A 26,590-nucleotide genomic window follows, 5' to 3' on the forward strand; every position below is an offset into this window, starting at 1 on the left:
CCTCGGTCACATAGTGAACAAAGAAGGTATTAAGGTGGATCCGGCAAAGATAGAAACTGTTGAAAAGTGGGAAACCCCGAAAACTCCAAAACACATACGCCAGTTTTTAGGACTAGCTGGTTACTACAGAAGGTTCATCCAAGACATTTCCAGAATAGCAAAACCCTTGACTGCATTAACGCATAAAGGGATGAAATTTGAATGGAATGATGAACAAGAGAAAGCGTTTTAGTTATTAAAGAAAAAGCTAACTACGGCACCTATATTGTCATTGCCTGAAAGGAATGATGATTTTGTGATTTATTGTGACGCATCAAAGCAAGGTCTCGGTTGTGTATTAATGCAACGAACGAAGGTGATTTCTTATGCGTCTAGACAATTGAAGATTCACGAACAAAATTATACGACGCATGATTTGGAATTAGGCGCGGTTGTTTTTGCATTAAAGACTTGGAGGCACTACTTATATGGGGTCAAAAGTATTATATATACCGACCACAAAAGTCTTCAACACATATTTAATCAGAAACAACTGAATATGAGGCAGCGTAGGTGGATTGAATTATTGAATGATTACGACTTTGAGATTCGTTACCACCCGGGGAAGGCAAATGTGGTAGCTGATGCCTTGAGCAGGAAGGACAGAGAACCCATTCGAGTAAAATCTATGAATATAATGATTCATAATAACCTTACTACTCAAATAAAGGAGGCGCAAAAAGGAGTTTTAAAAAAGGGAAATTTAAAGGATGAAATACCCAAAGGATCGGAGAAGCATCTTAATATTCGGGAAGACGGAACCCGGTATAGGGCTGAAAGGATTTGGGTACCAAAATTTGGAGATATGAGAGAAATGGTACTTAGAGAAGCTCATAAAACCAGATACTCAATACATCCTGGAACGGGGAAGATGTACAAGGATCTCAAGAAACATTTTTGGTGGCCGGGTATGAAAGCCGATGTTGCTAAATACGTAGGAGAATGTTTGACGTGTTCTAAGGTCAAAGCTGAGCATCAGAAACCATCAGGTCTACTTCAACAACCCGAAATCCCGGAATGGAAATGGGAAAAAAATTACCATGGATTTCATCACTAAATTTCCAAGGACTGCAAGTGGTTTTGATACTATTTGGGTAATAGTTGATCGTCTCACCAAATCAGCACACTTCCTGCCAATAAGAGAAGATGACAAGATGGAGAAGTTAGCATGACTGTATTTGAAGGAAGTCGTCTCCAGACATGGAATACCAATCTCTATTATCTCTGATAGGGATGGCAGATTTATTTCAAGATTCTGGCAGACATTACAGCAAGCATTAGGAACTCGTATAGACATAAGTACTGCCTATCATCCACAAACTGATGGGCAGAGCGAAAGTACGATACAAACGCTTGAAGACATGCTACGAGCATGTGTTATTGATTTCGGAAACAGTTGGGATCGACATCTACCATTAGCAGAATTTTCCTACAACAACAGCTACCATTCAAGCATTGAGATGGCGCCGTTTGAAGCACTTTATGGTAGAAAGTGCAGGTCTCCGATTTGTTGGAGTGAAGTGGGGGATAGACAGATTACGGGTCCGGAGATTATACAAGAAACTACCGAGAAGATCATCCAAATTCAACAACGGTTGAAAACCGCCCAAAGTCGTCAAAAGAGCTACACTGACATTAAAAGAAAAGATATAGAATTTGAAATTGGAGAGATGGTCATGCTTAAAGTTGCACCTTGGAAAGGCGTTGTTCGATTTGGTAAACGAGGGAAATTAAATCCAAGGTATATTGGACCATTCAAGATTATTGATCGTGTCGGACCAGTAGCTTACCGACTTGAGTTACCTCAACAACTCGCGGCTGTACATAACACTTTCCACGTCTCGAATTTGAAGAAATGTTTTGCTAAATAAGATCTCACTATTCCATTAGATGAAATCCAAATCAACAAAAAACTTCAATTCATCGAAGAACCCGTCGAAATAATGGATCGTGAGGTTAAAAGACTTAAGCAAAACAAGATACCAATTGTTAAGGTTCGATGGAATGCTCGTAGAGGACCCGAGTTCACCTGGGAGCATGAAGATCGGATGAAGAAGAAATACCCGCATCTATTTCCAGAAGATTCGTCAACACCTTCAACAGCTTAAAATTTCGGGACGAAATTTATTTAACGGGTAGGTACTGTAGTGACCCGAACTTTTCCATGTTTATATATATTAATTGAGATTGATATTTACATGATTAAATGTTTCCAACATGTTAAGCAATCAAACTTGTTAAGACTTGATTAATTGAAATATGTTTCATATAGACAATTGACCACCCAAGTTGACCGGTGATTCACGAACGTTAAAACTTGTAAAAACTATATGATGACATATATATATATATATATATATATATATATATATATATATATATATATATATATATATATATATATATATATATATATATATATAGTTAACATGATACTATGATAAGTAAATATATCATTAAGTATATTAACAATGAACTACATATGTAAAAACAAGACTACTAACTTAATGATTTTTAAACGAGACATATATGTAACGATTATCGTTGTAAAGACATTTAATGTATATATATCATATTAAGAGATATTCATACATGATAATATCATGATAATATAATAATTTAAAATCTCATTTGATATTATAAACATTGGGTTATCAACATTTAACAAGATCGTTAACCTAAAGGTTTCAAAACAACACTTACATGTAACGACTAACGATGACTTAACGACTTAGTTAAAATGTATATACATGTAGTGCTTTAATATGTATTTATACACTTTTGAAAGACTTCAATACACTTATAAAAATACTTCTACTTAACAAAAATGCTTACAATTACATCCTCATTCAGTTTCATCAACAATTCTACTCGTATGCACCCCTATTCGTACTCGTACAATACACAGCTTTTAGATGTATGTACTATTGGTATATACACTCCAATTATCAGCTCTTAATAGCCCATGTGAGTCACCTAACACATGTGGGAACCATCATTTGGCAACTAGCATGAAATATCTCATAAAATTACAAAAATATGAGTAATCATTCATGACTTATTTACATGAAAACAAAATTACATATCCTTTATATATAATCCATACACTAACGACCAAAAACACCTACAAACACTTTCATTCTTCAGTTTTCTTCATCTAATTGATCTCTCTCAAGTTCTATCTTCAAGTTCTAAGTGTTCTTCATATATTCTACAAGTTCTAGTTACATAAAATCAAGAATACTTTCAAGTTTGCTAGCTCACTTCCAATCTTGTAAGGTGATCATCCAACCTCAAGAAATCTTTGTTTCTTACAGTAGGTTATCATTCTAATACAAGGTAACAATCATATTCAAACTTTGGTTCAATTTCTATAACTATAACAATCTTATTTCAAGTGATGATCTTACTTGAACTTGTTTTCGTGTCATGATTCTGCTTCAAGAACTTCGAGCCATCCAAGGATCCGTTGAAGCTAGATCCATTTTTCTCTTTTCCAGTAGGTTTATCCAAGGAACTTAAGGTAGTAATGATGTTCATAACATCATTCGATTCATATATATAAAGCTATCTTATTCGAAGGTTTAAACTTGTAATCACTAGAACATAGTTTAGTTAATTCTAAACTTGTTCGCAAACAAAAGTTAATCCTTCTAACTTGACTTTTAAAATCAACTAAACACATGTTCTATATCTATATGATATGCTAACTTAATGATTTAAAACCTGGAAACACGAAAAACACCGTAAAACCGGATTTACGCCGTCGTAGTAACACCGCGGGCTGTTTTGGGTTAGTTAATTAAAAACTATGATAAACTTTGATTTAAAAGTTGTTATTCTGAGAAAATGATTTTTATTATGAACATGAAACTATATCCAAAAATTATGGTTAAACTCAAAGTGGAAGTATGTTTTCTAAAATGGTCATCTAGACGTCGTTCTTTCGACTGAAATGACTATCTTTACAAAAACGACTTGTAACTTATTTTTCAGACTATAAACCTATACTTTTTCTGTTTAGATTCATAAAATAGAGTTCAATATGAAACCATAGCAATTTGATTCACTCAAAACGGATTTAAAATGAAGAAGTTATGGGTAAAACAAGATTGGATAATTTTTCTCATTTTAGCTACGTAAAAATTGGTAACAAATCTATTCCAACCATAACTTAATCAACATGTATTGTATATTATGTAATCTTAAGATACCATAGACATGTATACAATGTTTCGACCTATCATGTCGACACATCTATATATATTTCGGAACAACCATAGACACTCTATATGTGAATGTTGGAGTTAGCTATACAGGGTTGAGGTTGATTCCAAAATATATATAGTTTGAGTTGTGATCAATAATGAGATACGTATACACTGGGTCGTGGATTGATTCAAGATAATATTTATCGATTTATTTCTGTACATCTAACTGTGGACAACTAGTTGTAGGTTACTAACGAGGACAGCTGACTTAATAAACTTAAAACATCAAAATATATTAAAAGTGTTGTAAATATATTTTGAACATACTTTGATATATATGTATATATTATTATAGGTTCGTGAATCAACCAGTGGCCAAGTCTTACTTCCCGACGAAGTAAAAATCTGTGAAAGTGAGTTATAGTCCCACTTTTAAAATCTAATATTTTTGGGATGAGAATACATGCAGGTTTTATAAATGATTTACAAAATAGACACAAGTACGTGAAACTACATTCTATGGTTGAATTATCGAAATCGAATATGCCCCTTTTTATTAAGTCTGGTAATCTAAGAATTAGGGAACAGACACCCTAATTGACGCGAATCCTAAAGATAGATCTATTGGGCCTAACAAACCCCATCCAAAGTACCGGATGCTTTAGTACTTCGAAATTTATATCATATCCGAAGGGTGTCCCGGAATGATGGGGATATTCTTATATATGCATCTTGTTAATGTCGGTTACCAGGTGTTCACCATATGAATGATTTTTATCTCTATGTATGGGATGTGTATTGAAATATGAAATCTTGTGGTCTATTATTATTATTTGATATATATAGGTTAAACCTATAACTCACCAACATTTTTGTTGACGTTTTAAGCATGTTTATTCTCAGGTGATTATTAAGAGCTTCCGCTGTCGCATACTTAAATAAGGACGAGATTTGGAGTCCATGCTTGTATGATATTGTCTAAAAACTGCATTCAAGAAACTTATTTTGTTGTAACATATTTGTATTGTAAACCATTATGTAATGGTCGTGTGTAAACAGGCTATTTTAGATTATCATTATTTGATAATCTACGTAAAGTTTTTTAAAACCTTTATCTATGAAATAAAGGTTATGGTTTGTTTTAAAAATGAATGCAGTCTTTGAAAAACGTCTCATATAGAGGTCAAAACCTCGCAACAAAATCAATTAATATGGAACGTTTTTAATCAATAAGAACGGGACATTTCATAAAGTATCGTCATGTTGGGCTATATAACTCATTTGTTCATACAGACTAAATTGCTACAAACCCTGTTATTCGAACTTGCTGTTTACCTCCTGGTTCTATTCAAACATTCACGACTCCAAATGATGAAGATGATTATGAGGGTTACGTACATGAAAGATGATGGTGATGCACATGAAGATGATCGATGAGGTGATGACGAGTTTGTGATAATATCGATGATGATGTTAATGAATCACGTATAATGATGGTTAATGTCGATGATGATCATGAATACATGATGAAAGATGATGTGGTGCTTCGAATATTATGATGAACGAGATCGAGAAGATGATATGTATTATGATTATGATGATACATATAGATGATGATATAAATGATGATTATAAGTTGTTGATGATGATAGATGTTTGATGAAAATAAACTGGTTCGTAAATAATAAATATTTAATCAATCAAATTATTAACAGAAAGACATTAATGGTTTAGTGGTTTAGAGGTGTGTTTGGGAAGCAAGAGGTAGCGGGTTCAAGCCCGGACTGAGACATTTTTTTTAGGAACTCACTTATTAAGGTAGTAATTACATTTTAATTATTATTATTTTCATTATTAGTATTATTATTAGTAAAAGTACTATTATTATTATTATTAATATCATTAACATTATTATCACAAATATTAGTAATATTATTAACATATAACATTTTTTATTTATTTTTAGTAGTATTATCATTATTATTAATATTAAAAGCATTTTCATTTTTATTAAATTATTATTATTAGAATCATCATGAATTTTATCATAATTAGTATTATTTTTATATAACAAATTATTGATTTACAATATAATGTTATCAATCTATAAATATATTAATATAACAATATATAAATATTAATATATATATATATATATATATATATATATATATATATATATATATATATATATATATATATATATATATATATATATATCCTTAAAAATAACAAATATATTACTAAACTAAATAAATAATATATATAAACTGGTTTGATTATTATTACATGTTAATTATATGTTTTAATATATATAACTGATATAGGTTCGTGAATCCAAGGCCAAACCCTGCATTGTTCAATGTCGTCATATGTATTTTTACTACAAAATACAGTATTGTGAGTTTCATTACTCCCTTTTTAAATGCTTTTGCAATATATATTTTTGGGACTGAGAATACATGCGCTGCTTTTATAAATGTTTTACAAAATAGACACAAGTAATCGAAACTACATTCTATGGTTGGATTATCGAATCGAATATGCCCCTTTTTAGCTTGGTAGCCTAAGAATTGGTGTTTATTATAATTGCCACCAATTGACGCGAATCCTAAAGATAGATCTATGGACTTTGACAAGTCCTATTCGGGGTACGAATGCTTTAATACTTCGATTATCATATCCGATGAGAGTCCCAGAATGATGGGGATATTCTATATGCATCCTGTTAGTTTGGTTATCAAGCGTTCACCATATGAATGAATTTTAATTCGCGAGTTACGCGTGTTATTATTTACTCGGGTTACGTGTACAATTAAATATCTGAAATCGTGTGGTCTATTAAAATGATGGAAATGATTGATTATGATAAACTAATGAACTCACCAACCTTTTGGTTGACACTTTTAAGCATGTTTATTCTCAGGTATGAAAGAAATCTTCCGCTGTGCATTTGCTCATTTTAGAGATATTACTTGGAGTCATTCATGACATATTTAAAAACACATTGCATTTGAGTCGTTGAGTTCATCAAGATTAATATTAAGTCATTCATAGTTTGGATATATTATGAAAGGATATGCATATCTGTCAACTTTCGATGTAATGGAAGTTTGTCTTTTAAAAACGAATGCAATGTTTGTAAAATGTATCATATAGAGGTCAAGTACCTCGCGATGTAACCAAATGTATTGTATTCGTCCAGATGGATTAGGACGGGTCGTTATAAAAACCTTGTATACGTGTCCCGATATTTAAATGCGTAAATAACATTATTTAAATGACGATAAATAAAGTGCATAAAATAAATAACAGAAAATAAATTACAATAAATAATATTGCGTGAATTAAATTGCGATAAAATAAATGCGATAAATAAAATGTAATCAGTTAGCTAGGAACAGTTAGCTGGAAACAGTTAGCGTGGATTCTTAACAAAATTTCTCATAGTTAATTTGTTTGTTTCTAACAAATTTTATTTTTGTCCAATGTTTTCTTCATTATGCCACTTGTTGGATTCTGATAGATCAAAATTCAAATATGAAATTGAATAAAAAGGGTTATTATGCGGTGAACGGATACGTATATCGGTGGTTGTAAATAGAATAGTAAATGACTGTTGAATTAGATTTGAAAGAATGTACAGTGTACTTATTAATGTGAAATCTAAATATTCCTCGAGTATTACCTACCCGTTAAAATATTTTCACCATTAACAGTTTGTACAAAAGAATTTTTAATTACAATCTTTATGAAAATATATACTTTCATATATATATTTTCTTCAGATGTAATATAGATTTAATGAGCTAATATGATATTAATCTCATTTGATTTATCATTAGAACTTGAATGCATAATCTCTAAAACATTAGAGATTACATAATCGCCATGAAGAACGAAGATAAATGATGTAGAACGATTCGTAGAACGATGATTATACTCGAGGTACAAAATGAGATGTTGAGGCATGGATTGTTGATTGTACTGGTGCTGTTACTGATGGTACTGTTGATGCCGGTGATGTTGCTGAAGCTGGTAAATTTTGCACCATATTCTCCAAATTGATTACTCGAGCGCGAAGTTCGTTGACTTCTTTTATTATTCCGGGATGATTGTCGATCGGAATGAACGGATGAGTAAGGTTTAGAATTTTAAATAGGATATAATCGTAGCGAGATATTCGGGAAATGAGGGTGAAAATGGTGTTTCGATTTGGTTTGCCGGTGAGTGCTTCAGGTTCATCGCCAAGAGGGAAATTTGTTTGATGGAAAGTATCGCCTTCTTCTCGTCTACATTGACTAAGTTGACTACGAACTCATCAGATAAATTGGGGATGGATGATTGGTTGATTCATTCTGGTGACGCTGTTTTCGGAGCTTAGGTAAATATCCATGTCGGAATAGCTGTCGGAATAACTATCGGGATAGCTATCGAAATCTGAGGGACTCGAACTGGTTGAGGGATTCATCTCGTACGATCAGATGAAGGATTTTCGATAAGAAATAGATTATAGGATGTAGATTAGTACCCTGCAATACATAATTTACATATATATAATACTAAAATCCCATAAGTTACGGAGGAATCTACGGAAGCTATTATGCAAAGGTAACAATAACAGATACGCTAAGATATGAATTTATCTGTACACTGTTTATGCAATAGAGGCAGTAAGACGTGTCTAGACTTTAAGGATGATAAGCAAATAATTTTCGACACTAAATGATAAGCAAAAATTTTGACATGCAGACACGGTCGAAGTCCAGACTCACTAATGCATCTAAACAACTATCAGTTAGACACGCTAATGCAAGACCTGGTTCGCTAAGACCACCGCTCTGATACCAACTGAAAGAACCCGTTCATATACATTATAAATGATTCACAATAGTTGATTACATCGCAGGTATTTGACCTCTATATGATACATTTTACAAACATTGCATTCGTTTTTTTAAAAGACAATCTTTCATTTCATCGACAGTTGATGATATGCATACCATTTCATAATATATCCACCTATAATTGACTTAATAATAATCTTGATGAACTCAAATACTCGAATGCAACGTCTTTTAAAATATGTCATGAATGACTCCAAGTAATATCTCTAAAATGAGCAAATGCACAGTGAAAGATTTCCTTAATACCTGAGAATAAACATGCTTTAAAGTATCAACCAAAAGGTTGTGAGTTCATAGGTTTATCATAAAACAATAAAATTCATCATTTTGATAGACCACAAGGTTTAAATCCTGCATGGTACAAATGGGCCCGAATCCTATACCCACCTGTAATGTACATGCGATATCTTTTAAATACAGTACACCTTTCTCGTGTACGAAATCATCTTTCATAAATCTTAGTAACCGTACACATATCTTGTGCACAAAAATAACATACACATAATCTGTGTATAAAATCATTATCTCGATACATAACATTCACTTTTCATTGCTTTCATAGCTTGGCTTGGTAACCGACCTTAACATATAATGCGCATAATAATATCCCCAAAATAGAACATCTCGTCTGTATAATAATCATATAAACTTCGAAGTACTAAACACCACGCCCACTAGCCCTTCCGTCTAATGAACATTCTGGGTGGGGGTGTTAAACCCGGTAGCTACCTTTAGGATTCGCGTCAATTAGGCGTGCACTAATTCTCAAAATTAGTGATGTTCCCTAATTCTTAGGTTACCAAGCAATAATAACCAGGGGAAAAATATTCATATCAATTGTGGCAATTATCATGTCCACATAATTCATAGTGGCAATTATCACGTCCACATAATTCATTCGAGGAATGTTTTTCTTGTGTCTATCTCGTCAAACATTTATAAAAGCATTTCATGTATTCGCAGTTCAAAAATGTATTTCAAAAACATTTAATAAAGCAGTTGTAAAAGTAGCGCATGTATTCTCAGTTCCAAAAATATAAAGAGTAAAAGGGAATAAAATGAACTCACACTACTGTATTTTGTAGTAAAAATACATAGGACGACATTGAACAATTGTAGGGTTGGCCTCGGATTCACGAACCTATATCAAGTATATATATTAACACATATAATTAACATGTAATAATAATCAAACTAGTTTATATATATTACTTTATTTATTTAGTAATATATTTGTTATAATATTAATAATAGGAATAATATTAATAATAATGATACTTATAATAGTAATAACAATAATGATAATACTAATAATAATGTTAATATTGATAATAAAAATGATAATAATATTAAAATCTATAAATTTTTAATAATGATAGTAATAATAATAAAAATAAAAAGGTTACATTATTTTTATAATAAAAATACTAATTTTGATAAAAGTTCATAATACTAAAAATACTTAACAATGATACCTGTTAATAAATATATTAATGTTAATAATAGTAATAATAATAATATTAATAGTAGTATTGATAATAATATTAATCCCATAATTATATTAACCTAATAACAATAATTATAATTAGTAATAATAATAATCACAATAACAATAACAATAACAATAATATCAATGATAATAATAATAATAATAATAATAATAATAATAATAATAATAATAATAATAATAATAATAAAAGTAATAATAAATACTACCTCACAAGAAAAGCTCCAAAAAGGAATAAATTGCCTCAGCCCAGGCTCGAACCCACGACCTCTCGCTTAAAGACTCATACCCTTAACCATTGATCCACTTCTATTTTTCTGAATAAATTAAATCTTAATTGCATTTAACCCGTATGTAATCTGTTTCACTTTCATTTTCTAAAATTATTTTATTCATCCTAATCCATACATCTTGGCCCAACAATTAGTTCTAACGGGTAACGGCCCAACATACATTAACAAATTTCGGCCCAAGTGGAGGTTATATATATCTCGGCCCAACTTCCTTGCAAGCCCATGATTTTGTTAAATGGATCACAAGCTCAACAACTTGCCCAATATTATGGTTTCTATTGTTGAATAAAATAGAAAAAAAACATATGCCGTGCTCTGGTATTGAACCTAAGACCTCTCGCTAAACGAACATACCACCAAACCGTTGAACCATTCATTTGTTTATGTTCTAACTCGCACGATTATTTCTTTATTGCGGAACAGTTTATTTTCCTCATATTTCTATCATCATCATCAATATAATCTAACATCATCATCCATTATCCTAATCATAATCATATTTTAATCCTTATCATAATCCTCGAACTATTTTTATCATCAGCATCTAATCTCTTATCCTAATTATCCTAATCATTACCTTGTGATTATCATCATACCTAAATATCATTACTTCATCATCATCATTAATTGATACCCTTTTTATATCATCATGATCAAATGATCATCATCGTTATCATCATTATTCACACTCCTTGCTACTGTTACGATAAGCAGAAAAATATAAGGAAAAAGCAACAGCACTACGGCAGTGGTGGAGGTTTGTTGATTGAACGAAATAGTAGATTGTAGGCGTATAGTAGCAGTCCTACAGCAAGTATCTGAAATAGAAATGGTACATAATGTTTGCTGTAGTGGGGGAATAGTGACATTTATAAGTGCAACGTGTAGGGGTGGGGATGGTTGGTGGTCTTACTCGTCATCTGTAGTAATATCATAACCGTAACAGAAGTAGCGAGTTAACAACAATACCTCGAATATCAGTTTGCGAAACAGGCTGTTGTGGATTGTGGGTTAGGTCGAACAATACAATAGCAGCTTTAGCTGCGTTTATTTGCAGCTGAACAGGTGCGAGAACAGTCGCAAGAGAAACGTGTAGCAAAAAAAATGGGTTTAAGGTGGTGAGGGTATTTGAGGTTGATCATGTTTGTGGAGTTTGATGATGGTGGTTATAGGGTGGTGGTGGAAGGTGACCATTCACGGAGATGATTACTTGATGGTGTTCTTATTTGTTGCAAAAAGGATAACATCAGTGTTTAGTGATCGGGTTGTAGGAGAAAAACAATCGAAGATGGTATAGTTTGAAGATGTTTCGAGTAACATATTGTAGCGAGTAGGTGATAGGGGTTCTTGATTTTTTTGGTTTACTCGAGCAGACTACCACATGAACAAATACAGTTAGGTTGCAAGTGGTGTTGTGGTTTATGCTTCATAATGCATATATAATATATATACACTAATATACTAATTATTGAACGTGCTTTAAGAATAATATAATATAATATTAATCACAAAAGCAATTGATTTAGCAGTCTCATTTGGATATATATGCCAACAGTTAGATATTTTCAATTCACGGAGTGTTGTATCGTACCCTATTGTTAATTAATAACGGATAAAAGTTCTCAGAAAAATTCCAAATTTTTTTATTAACTATATTTATTTAATTTGGTCATTATGGTATAAAATTCGATCATTAACTATTAAATAAAAATTACATTAATTATTCACTCCCAACCCCAAGTAAAATATAAAAAGTTTTAAAATTCAACAAATAGTTCATAAATACATTTTTAATAAGCCTAAAATTTATATTACTCATTTTTGGATCACCGTTTATTTTAAAATCACCTAAGTTTGAACTTAACTTAGTTAAATAACCATCGAATGATAAACTAGTTCTTTAATCGTTTACTAAATAAATTCGGAACTATATTTACTTATTCAATATACTTTATTTATATATAAAGATATGTTTTAAATAATATTTATTTTATTTTATTTTATTTTACATAATTAGTTTCTAACAATTACATCATAAATTATATTTCAGAATATATATATTTATATTTAAATATATACATATCAATTTTAAAATTAGTGGTTCGTGAATCGTCGGCAATGGGCGAAGTTACATGAATGTGTGAAAATAGTTCAAACTTTTTGAGACTCAACTTTACAGACTTTGCTTATCGTGTCGAAATCATACAAGGATTAAGTTTAAATTTGGTCGGAAATTTTCAGGTCGTCACATAATGAAGGGTAGCATTCCTTTCGAAATTACCCCATGATGAGGTTTGGGTTGACGGTCGAAGGGTGTAAGACTTGGTGCTTCCGAGCATTCCTTAGTGTCGGGTAAAATATTTTACCAAGCCATGAGAGTAGGCTTTGGTGCTACTTGATAGTGCGTGGTCGCTTTTGTGTTGTAAGATTATGAACCATAAGGTTCGACGAGCACGTATGACTTAAGGTCATTCTAGTTATGTATGGGTGTCCTCGGGCGGATGGAACCCTACGTAACAAGTCTTTTGACTTTGATAAATGTTAATAGTGGAGTCTAAATGACGCGGCGTCAGGTGCCTTTTCATACCTGCAAGCATAATGTTCGACTCCGATGAGGTGATGGTTACATTGTACTTAGGGTACCGGAGTGAAACTCTTAAGTATATGTGTGACGGTGAAGGTGTGACAAGCGTTAGCAATTGGAAAATTGCAATATAAAGCTTGGATAAATTGTAGTGAGATCTTCGTAGAAGTGATGAAAGATAATTCGAAATCTTTCGTATGCTCGAGGATGGAGCAAATATTGTGATATATGAATCGTGTTAGTTTAAGTCATTGTTTAGACGACGCCAATGGGTGGCGGTGAGTGCTAATTTCATTCATTAGAAACGAAATGGTGAACGGAGAAGACTATGACCGACGAAAGGTATAGTCATGTAATTCGGGAAATGATATTTAGCGCCGGATGATAATACCTTGACAATGTGATTATGGGACGAGATCCTAAGTGGGGGAGTGTTACTCCCGCACAAAGGGATTATAATGTGAAAATTCCGAACGGTGTTTGTGATAGATTTGGAATTAGTGTCGAGACCTAGAATGGTCGGATGGTGGTAAAGTACAATTTAGGTTGAAATTGTATTTATTGATTTAGATTTAAGTTACTACTCGAGGTAGTAGCATTGATAACTCATCGAGAGTTAAGTGAGCGGAAAATTCCAAGTCGAGTGGAATTATACTAAGTATGTGTACATACTTAGCGTACGTGCAATGAGGGTTAAAGTTCGATTTGACGATACCTCATTTGCAAAAGCGGTTGAAGGAGATATGGGTTTAAGTTCAATTTGACGATACCATATCAAGGCGTGAGTTGGCATGAGATATGGGTTTAAGTTCGATTAGACGATACCATATCGATAGGTGCGTTAGTATGTGATGTGGGTTGATAATGCTAAAAATGAACATATATTTCATAGCATTATCCTTCAAGAAAGACAAGCTTTTGGTTGCAATTGTTCTATTTACAAGTGATATTCGTTTAAATATTAAAAGGTGAAGACAAAAGACAGATTCGACGATTTGAAGACGCAAACGACCAAAAAGCTAAAAAGTACAAAGTACAATTCAAGTGGTTCAATTTATTGATAAGAAACGTCTAAAAGTTACAAGAGTACGAGCCGCAAAACGCAAAGTACAAGATATTAAATTGTACGCAAGGACGTTCGAAAATCCGGAACCGGAACCAGAGTCAACTCTCAACGCGCGACGCAACGGACTAAAAATTACAAGTCAACTATGCACATGAATATAATTTAATATATTAGTAATTCTTAAAATATTATATATATTATATTATATATGAAAAACCGTCGGCAAACTAGAAAATAAGAGAATGTGGTCTGATCCAGCTGGCCATGCGATCGCATGGCCTGGAAGAACAAAGCTCATGCGATCGTATGAGAGCCTGTAGCAGGTCAGGTCCTATAAATTTCGCGTGTTTTGGCCGAATTTAACACATCCTTTTTCTACTTCTTACTCTCAATTTATATTTATATTTTAATTATAATTTTAATATTAAAGTTTAATAATAATAAGCTTATGTTAGCGAATGTTGTAAGTGTGTAAGTCGAAATTCTGTCCGTGTAACGCTACGCTATTATTAATCATTGTAAGTTATGTTCAACCTTTTTAAATTAATGTCTCGTAGCTAAGTTATTATTATGCTTATTTAAGCCGAAATAATCATGATGTTGGGCTAAATATTAAAGACGGAGTAATTTGGCTTTGTACCATAATTGAGGTTTGGACAAAAGAACGACACTTGTGAAAATTAGAATATGGGCTATTAATGGGCTTTATATTAACTAAACGATACCTCGTTAATTTAATATAAAGGTTACAATTTGACGTATCTATATATAACCACATACGCTTAATCGGGTACGGTGGGCGGGATATCTATAAATACAAATTATCGTTCATTTTACCGGACACGGGGATGGATTAATAGTTAATGGATTCATTAAAACAGGGGTGGATTACATTCAAGGGTAATTGGTGTAATTGTTAACAAAGTAGTAAAATCTTGGATTACACGCAGTCGATAACTTGGTGTATTCATTAAACAAAGTATTAAGACCTTGTTACAGTTCGAATCCCCAATTAGTTGGAATATTTGACTTCGGGTATAAGGATAATTTGACGAAGACTCTCGCACTTTATATTTATGACTGATGGACTATTATGGACAAAACCGTATGGACGTATCAAATAATCCAGGACAAAGAACAATTAACCTATGGTAATAAATTAAAATCAACACGTTGAACATCATGATTACGGAAGTTTAAATAAGCATAATTCCTTTATTTTATATCTTATCGCACTTTTAATTATCGTATTTTTTTAATTATCGCAATTTTATTTATCGTCATTTACTTTACGCTTTAAATTAAGTTATTTGTATATTTAATATTTTACATTAGGTTTTAATTGTGACTAAAGACATAAAATCGACAAACCGGTCATTAAACGGTAAAAACCTCCCTTTTATAATAATAATAATATTACTTATATATATATATATATATTTATATTTATACAAATATAGTTTTTAAAATAATTATAGCATTAAACTTGTTTACTCTATCCCTGTGGAACGAACCGGACTTACTAAAAACTACACTACTGTACGATTAGGTACACTGCCTATAAGTGTTGTAGCAAGGTTTAGGTATATCCACTCTATAAATAAATAAATAATTTGTGTAAAATTGTAGCATATTTAATAGTATTTTGCAACAAAAATATAATTATTTCGTATACGCTGCTGCACACATCAAGTATTTTTGGCGCCGCTGCCGGGGACACTTAACGCCGAAGCGAAACGCTATTTTAAAAAATTTTTTTTATTAAGTTTTAATTTATTGTCATAAAAATACGTTTTAAATATTAAAAATAAAAATTTAAAACATAAAAAAAGAGTAAAACGAAAATATATATTTTATAAAGTATAAAAGTATATTTTTTATCTTAAAAATATAAGTGTATTTTAATTACTTATTTTAAATTTTGTGAAATTATAAAGTAAAAATTAAAAGTAAAAAAATAAAAAAAATACTCGTCTGAACCTGCGTGTTTTGGGCCTGCATCCGAACTGAACCTGAAGCTCATGCGATCGCATGAGCCCAGGCCTTAAAACCCATGCGACCTCATGAGTACATTCTGACAAGCCAGGTTTGACCTGGTACTGCATTAATTACGGAGTATTAATAATAATTATTATTATTAACCCTAATTAGGGTTTAATTATTTAATTAGTTTTTAATATTAGTTTTAGTTTTATTATTTAATTTTTAATATCAAGTTTTAATTAGTTTTATTATTTATAAAATTAATACTTTTATAAAATAAATAATATAAAAATAATATTTTTATAAAAATTGTATTTTAAAAATAAAAAAAACTTTAAGTTTTATTTTTATATTTTGTATTTTTTTAATTCGTAACTTTTATAATATTTATCATTTGTAACTAGTTTTAAGATATAGTTTTTGCCGTAGTTATTTTTATTTCTAGATTTTTAGGCTTTGCCGTAAAATCCTTTAAGTGCTTTTTCTTTAGACTAAGATTTAGGTGCTTTAGAATTTTGCGACGCCGTTTTAAGATTTTTAGTACTTTTTAAGTTATTGCCGTTTTGGATTTAGAATTCCTTTAAGCTTTAATACCTTTAGACGTAAGTTTTAATTTTTAATTTTTAGACTTTTATTTTTCGACGCTTATTTTTCGACCTATTATTTTTTGACGTTTTTCGACGCACTCTTTTTCTTTCTTATTTCTCGACGCTCTAGTTTTTAGGACATAGAATTTTCTATTTCTTCTCTAAAACTTCGACGAAAAATTATTTTAAACGGTTAAATTGATAGACATCTAAAATTTTCTGGTTCATAGTAATAGTTGGATTTGTTAGTGGCGAGTTGTGGGCTTCCGATTTAAAGGGTCCTGGCTACCTGCTGCATCTATTGTCTATTCGAAACGTGGATAAAATCAGAAAAGTCTATTAATTTGATAACTTATATAATTTTTATCTTTTATAACTAATAGGATATTCAGTGAATGTACCGAGCAAAACGTTCACCACCTTTCATACGTTCACCACCTGTAACTCGATCAAGACATCTAGCCAACATTGTCGCCGTTGATTTTTCTTTAGAATCGTCATCTAGTCGACCAAGTACTCCAATTAAAATTTTCGATAATCCATTTTTTGAACCCGACCTCACAATTGAGAATCTGGAGGATATTCAGGGACAATTTAGAGATCCTGAACCACTAATCATTCCTCCTGAACCACAAATCACTCATCCAGAAATTGTCGAGGAAGAAACCATTAAGTCAGAATCCTCTAGTGATTCAGATTCAACAAATTCAATCATGGAAAATCTGGAACCTCTAAGTATGGAAGACCGAATGAGAGCTAAACGCACTGGCCAAGGTCAAGCAATTACTCAACCAGACATTAATGCGCCAGATTATGAAATCAAAGGACAAATCCTACACATGGTAACTAATCAATGCCAATTTAGTGGTGCACCGAAGGAAGATCCAAATGAACATCTTCGTACCTTTAATAGGATCTGTACTCTATTTAAAATCAGAGAAGTTGAGGATGAATAGATCTATCTCATGTTATTTCCTTGGACTTTAAAGGGAGAAGCCAAAGATTGGTTAGAATCGTTACCTGAAGGGGCGATTGATACATGAGATGTTTGAGTTGAAAAATTTATTAAACAATTCTTTCCGGCATCTAAAGCCGTGAGACTTCAAGGAGAAATTGTTACGTTCACACAAAAGTTAAATGAAACTCTATATGAGGCATGGACAAGATTTGGAAAGTTGTTAAGAGGATGTCCGCAACATGGTTTAGACACTTATCAAATAGTACAAATATTCTACCAAGGATGCGACATCACTACACGAAAAGACATCGATATAGCAGCTGGTGGTTCCATTATGAAGAAAACCGCAACTGAAGCTTACAAAATTATTGATAACACTGCTTCCCACTCACATGAGTGGCACCAAGAAAAAGATATTGTTAGATCATCTAAAGTGGCTAGAGCCGATTCTAGCCATGACTTTGATTCCATGTCTGCAAAGATAGATGCTTTCGAGAAATAAATGGAAAAGATGACTAAAGATATTCATGCAATACGAATTAGTTGTGAGCAGTGTGGAGGACCACATTTGACAAAAGATTGTCTCAGTATTGAACAAATAATGGAACAAAGAGAGAATGTTTCATATATAAACTAAAGGCCTGGAAATAATTATCAGAATAATTATCAACCGCCAAGACCAAACTACAATCAAAATTATAACCGAAATGTTCGATACAACAATCAACAAGGTCCTAGCAATCAACAAGTATCTAACAATACTTACAATCAGCAAAGACCTATTTTTCCAATTAAACCACCACAAATCGATGATAAAAAGCCAAATTTAGAAGATATGATGTCGAAGCTAGTTGAATCTCAAACGCAATTTTTCACATCTCAGAAACAAATGAATGAACAAAATGCTCAAGCATTTAGAAATTAACAAGCTTCAATTCAAAATCTGGAACAAGAAGTGAGCAACCTAGCAAGGTTGATAGGTGAAAGAAAATCGAGAAGTCTACCTAGCGATACAAATGCTAACCCCCGGAATGAAACATCTAAAGCCATTACCACAAGAAGTGGTATTACACTTAAACCACTTGAAATACCTGTAATTTCTGATGACTCTATTCCTACTCCACAAGAACCACAATCTGATCAAGATAAGAAAACAGAACCGGTAGTTGAAAAGGTTAATGAAGATAACACAGTTAAGGCTAAACCTTATGTTAAATCATACCAATCACCACTTCCTTATCCGAGTAAAATGAGAAAAGAAAGACTTGAAGCCGAGCAATCCAAATTCTTGAATATGTTTAAACAAATAAATGTCAATCTTCCTTTCATTGATGTGATTTCAGGAATGCCAAGATATGCTAAATTCTTGAAAGATCTAATCACAAATAGAAAGAAAATGGAAGAACTCTCGGCTATTACAATGAATGCTAATTGTTCTGCAGTGCTGTTGCATAAGATACCAGAAAAATTATCAGATCCAGGAAGTTTCACAATTCCATGTTTTCTGGGTAGTCTTAGTTCAATAGAAGCATTGGCAGATTTAGGTGCTAGTATAAATTTAATGCCGTATTCACTATACGCTAAACTAGACCTAGGAGAATTGAAACCAACACGAATAAGCATACAACTAGCCGATCGATCAGTAAAATATCCTAGAGGGATAATGGAGAACATGCTAGTTAAAGTTGGTACTTTAGTATTTCCAGTAGATTTTGTTATTCTGGACATGGAAGAAGATTCTCGAGTTCCTCTCATATTAGGAAGACCATTCTTAAACACTATTAAAGTAATAATAGACGTGTTCGGTAAAAAAACTGACCCTAAGTATAGAGGACGAGAGTGTTACCTTTTCTGTTGATAGAGCCATACAACAACCTCAATATGCAGATGATACATGTTATTACATTCAAACTATAGATTCACATCAGAATTGTTAGAAGAATTTCCAGAATTACAAGGAACAGGAGAATGTTCTTTAGGAGAAGGAACTGAACCAATTGATGAAGCTGAAATATTAGCTACACTTATGGCTAATGAATATGAACCAACAACAGAAGAAATTCAAATATTAAAAGAGGAAGATAGATATCGATACAAATCATCGATAGAAGAACCACCGACATTAGAGTTAAACCGACTTTCAACTCATTTGGAATACGCTTATTTACATGGTGAATCTGAATTACCTGTAATAATATCGTCTTCTCTTACAGAAAATGAAAAATCTCAACTCATTTCTGTGCTAAAAGCTCATAAACCAGCTATTGCATGAAAAATTCATGATATTAAAGGCATAAGTCCTTCGTATTGCACACATAAAATCCTTATGGAAGAAGGTCATAAAACCTATGTGCAACGCCAACGAAGACTAAATCCTAATATGCAAGATGTTGTTAAGAAAGAAATTATTAAACTGCTAGATGCAGGTTTAATTTATCCAATCTCTGATAGTCCATGGGTAAGCCCAGTTCAATGCGTACCTAAGAAGGGTGGCATGACTGTCATCGCAAATGAAAAAAATGAGCTTATTCCTACTAGGACTGTAACAGGATGGCGTGTTTGTATTGATTATAGAAACTTAAATGACGCCACCAGAAAAGATTACTTTCCCCTACCTTTCATTGATCAAATGTTGGAAAGGTTGGCCGGGAATAGTTACTATTGTTTTCTTGACGGTTTTTCCGGATACTTTCAAATTCCAATCGCACCCGAGGATCAAGAGAAAATCACGTTCACGTGCCCTTATGGTACTTTTGCTTACAAACGCATGCCATTTGGACTTTGCAACGCCCCTGCAACCTTTCAAAGGTGCATGATGGCGATTTTTCACGACATGATAGAAAAATGCATGAAAGTTTTAATGGATGACTTTTCAGTCTTCGGTGATACTTTTGAAACATGTCTAGTTAATCTTGAACGAATGCTTATTAGATGCGAGCAATCAAATCTAGTACTTAATTGGGAGAAATGCCATTTCATGGTTAGAGAAAGCATCGTTCTTGGTCACAAAATTTCAAAGGAAGGAATTGAAGTGCATAGAGCTAAAGTAGAAGTAATTGATAAACTTCCACATCCCACCAATGTTAGAGGAGTTAGGAGTTTTCTAGGGCATGCCGGTTTTTATCGACGTTTCATAAAAGATTTTTCTAAAATTGCCACTCCTATGAATAAACTCCTAGAAAAGGATGCTCCATTCATCTTTACGGATGAATGCATCAAATATTTTAATATTCTTAAAGAAAAACTCACTAATGCGCTGATCATGATAACTCCAAATTGGAATCTACCATTTGAACTCATGTGCGATGCAAGTGATTTTGCAATGGGAGCCGTTTTAGGACAAAGGATTGAAAAACGATTTCAACCTATTTATTACGCTAGTAAGACGTTACAAGGAGCACAAACAAATTACATAACTACTGAAAAAGAACTCCTTGCTATTGTCTTTGCTTTTGACAAATTTCGTTCATATGTTGTTCTAGCTAAAACGGTGGTCTATACCGACCATTCTGCTCTTAGATACCTATTTTCGAAACAAGATGGCAAACCACGATTAATCCGTTGGATCTTACTCTTACAAGAGTTCGATATTGAAATCCGAGACAAAAAGGGATCAGAAAATCTCGCCGCTGATCATCTTTCTCGTCTTGAAAATCCCGGATTAGAAGTTCTAAATGAATCGGCCATACAAGATAACTTTTCTGATGAATATCTATTAAAGATAGATTATAATGAAATTCTATGGTTTGCAGACTATGCAAATTACTTAGTATGTGGATTCCTTGAAAAAGGGTTGTCGTACCAAAAATGAAAGAAATTCTTTAGTGATATAAAACACTATTTCTGGGAAGATCTACATTTGTTTAAAAGTTGTGCCGATGGAATAATACGCCGATGTGTATTCGGAGATGAAGCTAGTCAAATCTTAAACCATTGTCACACAGGACCAACAGGAGGGCATTATGGGCCTCAACTTACAGCAAGAAAAGTTTATGACGCTGGATTCTATTGGCCTACAATTTTCAAAGACGCACACCTTCTCTGTAAATCCTGTGATGCTTGTCAAAGGGCCAAAAAAATAAGTCAACGTGATGAAATGTCACAAAATGTCATTCAAGTATGTGAAGTATTTGACGTTTGGGGTATTGACTTTATGGGTCCATTTCCAAAATCTCATAATAATCTCTATATTCTCGTTGCCATTGATTATGTATCTAAATGGGCAGAAGCACAAGCTCTCCCAACTAACGATGCACGAGTTGTAGTCATCTTCTTAAAACGTCTTTTTGCTAGGTTTGGAACATCAAAAGCTTTAATAAGTGATCGGGGTACTCATTTTTGTAATAATCAACTTGAGAAAGTTCTCAAAAGATATGGAGTAACTCATAAAATATCAACCGCTTATCATCCATAAACAAGTGGACAAGTTAAAAATACCAACCGAGCTTTAAAACGTATTCTAGAGAAAACCGTAGGATCAAATCCGAAGGAATGGTCCATGAAATTGGAGGATGCACTATGGGCTTTTAGAACAGCCTACAAAACTCCAATTAGAACCACACCTTTTAAACTCGTTTATGGAAAAGCATGTCACCTTTCAGTAGAAATTGAGCACAAAGCATTTTGGGCTTTGAAGACATGTAATCTTGATTTACATGAAGCCGGACGTCTACGGTTAAGTCAACTAAACGAATTAGAAGAACTAAGACATGAAGCATACAAAAATTCGTTAATCTATAAAGAAAGAACGAAGAAATGGCATGATAAAAGAATCAGAAGTTCAAAAGAATTTAAAGAAGGAGACAGAGTTCTTCTTTTCAATTCACGATTCAAGCTATTTCCTGGAAAATTAAAATCAAGATGGTCTGGACCATTCATAGTCAAAAGAGTTTTCCCATATGGAACAATAGAGTTAATAAATTCAAATGGGATTGAATTTAAAGTTAATGGTCACAGAGTTAAACATTACATACATGGTTCGATGGAAGTTGACAATGAAGTCAATCATAATTTCACCACCCAAGAAAACCCTCAGAATGAAAACATAAATATGTTATCAACAACATATGAAAAACTAAAATTGGAAGACGGGGAAGCTTCAAATTGGAGTGATGAAGAAGAATTCCTATACAAACCTCCCATTCCAAGAAACGAAGAAAAATGTGAATAAGAAGTTCAAGTAGAAGTGAAAGAACCAAGAAAAGATCACTTGAAAAAGGTTAACAAACCAACTCTACTTACTAAAGTAGGAGACCCAGGTGAATTTATCATTTCTTGCTTGCTTAACGATGGTGCTATGTATAATGGACTCGCAGATTTAGGAGCAAGTGCAAATGTTATGCCTCTTTCCTTATACAAAAAATTAGGTGTCGGTAAATTAAGACCAATCAGAATAGGTGTTCAATTATTTGATCAAACCATTAAACACCCGGTTGGAATAACCAATAATTTACTTGTTAAAGTGGGAAGTTTAACCTTTGTTGCAAACTTTATAGTTATTAATATAGAGGAAGACCTTGATATTCCTCTAATTTTAGGTCGCCCATTTTTAGCAACCACCGAAGCGTTCATTGATGTAAGAGAAGGTAGAATGACACTTAGGGATGGTGACAAATCGGTGACCTTTGGGAACCGAAAGTTTAGATCTCCACCAAACAAAATTGTTGAACCAATAAAAACGCCTAAGTGTGGGGAAGATGAAGCAACAACCAATGATGACCTGATAACAAAGAACCCTGTTGTTGATACGAAATTAGATGAACCCGTTTTTAACAGTTCAACGAAGAAACTTTATAAACGGATTCAAGATGCTAGGATTAAGGGGAACTTTAAGTTATGTAACCGATTAGTATCCAATTTGTTGCCTAAAGAAAAGGCAATGTTAGTTGAATTTGTGAAAGTTACAGAGGAAATCAACAATTGGCTTGAAGTAAAAGCCAGAGATATACAAGTTGTTGATAGTCCAATTGAAAATGAAGTTAATCACAATTTCGACACCATAGCTAACTAAGTGTGGGGAGAATCAAGTCTTTTTAAGGATAATATATACTTCTGTTAGAATTAGATTTTCTGTTTTCGTGTAGTTCTCGAGAATGGAATCCGAATGGTCTTTCCCTAGCAGACCCTAAAGAACTAATCTTCTCCCTCCATTCTGAATTTTTATTTTTTTTAGGTTTTACGAGATGAAGAATTCCTTTGATCTAAACCATGGTATACTACTACATGCTATGATTACTAAACGTAATAATAACACTTTCCCTAGTGAACTGGTATCATTCATAAGAGGCAGAATAGACGAAGTGAGAAAAGAACTCAGGAAAGATCATCATAAGATACATTTTGGTAAAGGAAAATCAAAATCTGCAACAAAAAGAAGAGCACGACACCTTGAAAGATGTCATAAATGTGAAAAATGGTCACACGAAGGTAAATGCTCAAACAATCAAACATATTCAAATACCGAATTTGTTACTCTATGCAGAGAAGGACCGTTCATATGTTTAGAAGAAAAGTTATTAAAGAATTGAGGTTACGCTTATGTAGCTATGAAAAACCAAATCACACGACTCTCCTATGAGTCGGCTAAAGCAGGTCTCTGAGAATTCTTTCTCACAGGTAAGTATGTACAGTTTTTATTTGTTTTTATTTATTGTTTTTAACCTTTTGATAATAAATGCTGAATCGTTCGCTATAAAGTATTAAATTGGTATTCAATAAAATTAGGTATGCAAAACCGAAATTATTGATATCATACAAAAATTTATTACATCACTGCGAAATTTACCGTTTATTCTTAAGGTATAAATATCTTTAATCAATCAATCCAAAATATTTCAGAAATTCGTCAGGAGTAAAACTAGGTAATATAGCCGAAATTACTTTACCCAAAAGAGGGGCGTATATTTTTGATAATATTTGATTGATTAATGTGGGATAAAAGACCAAAAAGATTTTTAATTTTAATTTTTACCTTGTTTTTAAAATTAATATATAAATATTAAATTATTAATGTAAATTTTTAAAATCAATATATTTAAGTTTTTAAATATTTTAAAAAAACTACTATTTTTAATATAAGTTTGAAAAATTAAAAATATTAATGATATTTATATGAATTTTTAATTTTATGCATTTTTAAATTTAAGTTTGGTGTGAATTTAAAAAAAAAATACTTTATTTCATTAAGTTAAAAATTTGATATTTAAAATTCATCGTGAGTTGAAGACTAGGTCGTTGAACCGAAATTGCTTTACCCAAGGGAGGGACGAGAAATTTTGTTATCATTATTTTTAATCTTATTGATCTAAAGTATGCCAAAAACATTAAAAACACTCAAAAATCTTTGCTTTTAAAACGACGCTTAAAATGTGACAAATTTTAAAATTTTGTCGAGAGACGGACTAGGACAACGATCCAAAACGCCCTCATTCTTAAAAGAAATAAATTTTTAAAATTTATTAATTTATGTTTTATTAGTTAAAGGTTTTTATAAAAAAAAAGGAAATAACCCCATGCGATCGCATGGGGTTTGTGCTGGAAATCCATGCGATCGCATGGAGCCTAAAAACTGGCCAGAAACAAAAGGCAACGAGCTGTTCTGCTTCTGTCTCATAACAAACACACACATACACGAACACATCCATAAACCCTCTCAAAAATTAGCCATTTTTCACCAAATTTCTCACAATAATCCGCTATAATCATGCCTATATTCAGATGGGGAGGCAGGAAGGTAAAGATTTCACCCCTAAAACTCTTTAAATTCGAATTTTAGTGTTCTTGGACTAATTTTTACCTAATTTGATTTTGTTAATTTCTAGTGTAATTAGAGTTAAATTGTTAGTATATTATGCATGTATAACCTAGATTGATGCTATTTAACATGATTTGAAGCCAAAAACTTCAAAATTTTCAGAAATCTAGGGTTTGTGTTCTTGAGCAATTTGGGGCTTTTTGATATAAACTAGTTATGGCTGATTTTTGTCATGAATTATTGCTAAATTAAGTAGTGTAACATGTTTAGGTAGCTAAATGATCCAAACTTTGATCCTAAACATGATTTTTGAGAATTAAAGTGGACTTTTTAAGTCTAAAATTCATGAACTTGATTAAATTGATGTAAATGCCATTTGAAACTTGTTTAATTGCTAGAAATGGTTATTTTAATATGTTATTTGAGTTGAATGCTTATGAACTTTGTAAACATTTTCATATATGCTTATTTGAAAAAGTGTAGAATTGATAAAAATATGAAAATGAGTATAAGTTTAATATGGATTAAACATGTTATTTTAATTGTTTTAATTTGTTATTTTGCTAACACTAATGAATATTTGAATGCACAAATTTTGTGTTTAATGTGTTTTGCAGAAATATACAGAATCTGGCGGTGCATCATCATCCAGACAACCTGAAAATGAACCACAGCTAGAAATACAATATGAGCCACAATATG

This window comes from Rutidosis leptorrhynchoides, chromosome 8, assembly GCF_046630445.1.
Source record: "Rutidosis leptorrhynchoides isolate AG116_Rl617_1_P2 chromosome 8, CSIRO_AGI_Rlap_v1, whole genome shotgun sequence".
Lineage (NCBI taxonomy): Eukaryota > Viridiplantae > Streptophyta > Magnoliopsida > Asterales > Asteraceae > Rutidosis > Rutidosis leptorrhynchoides.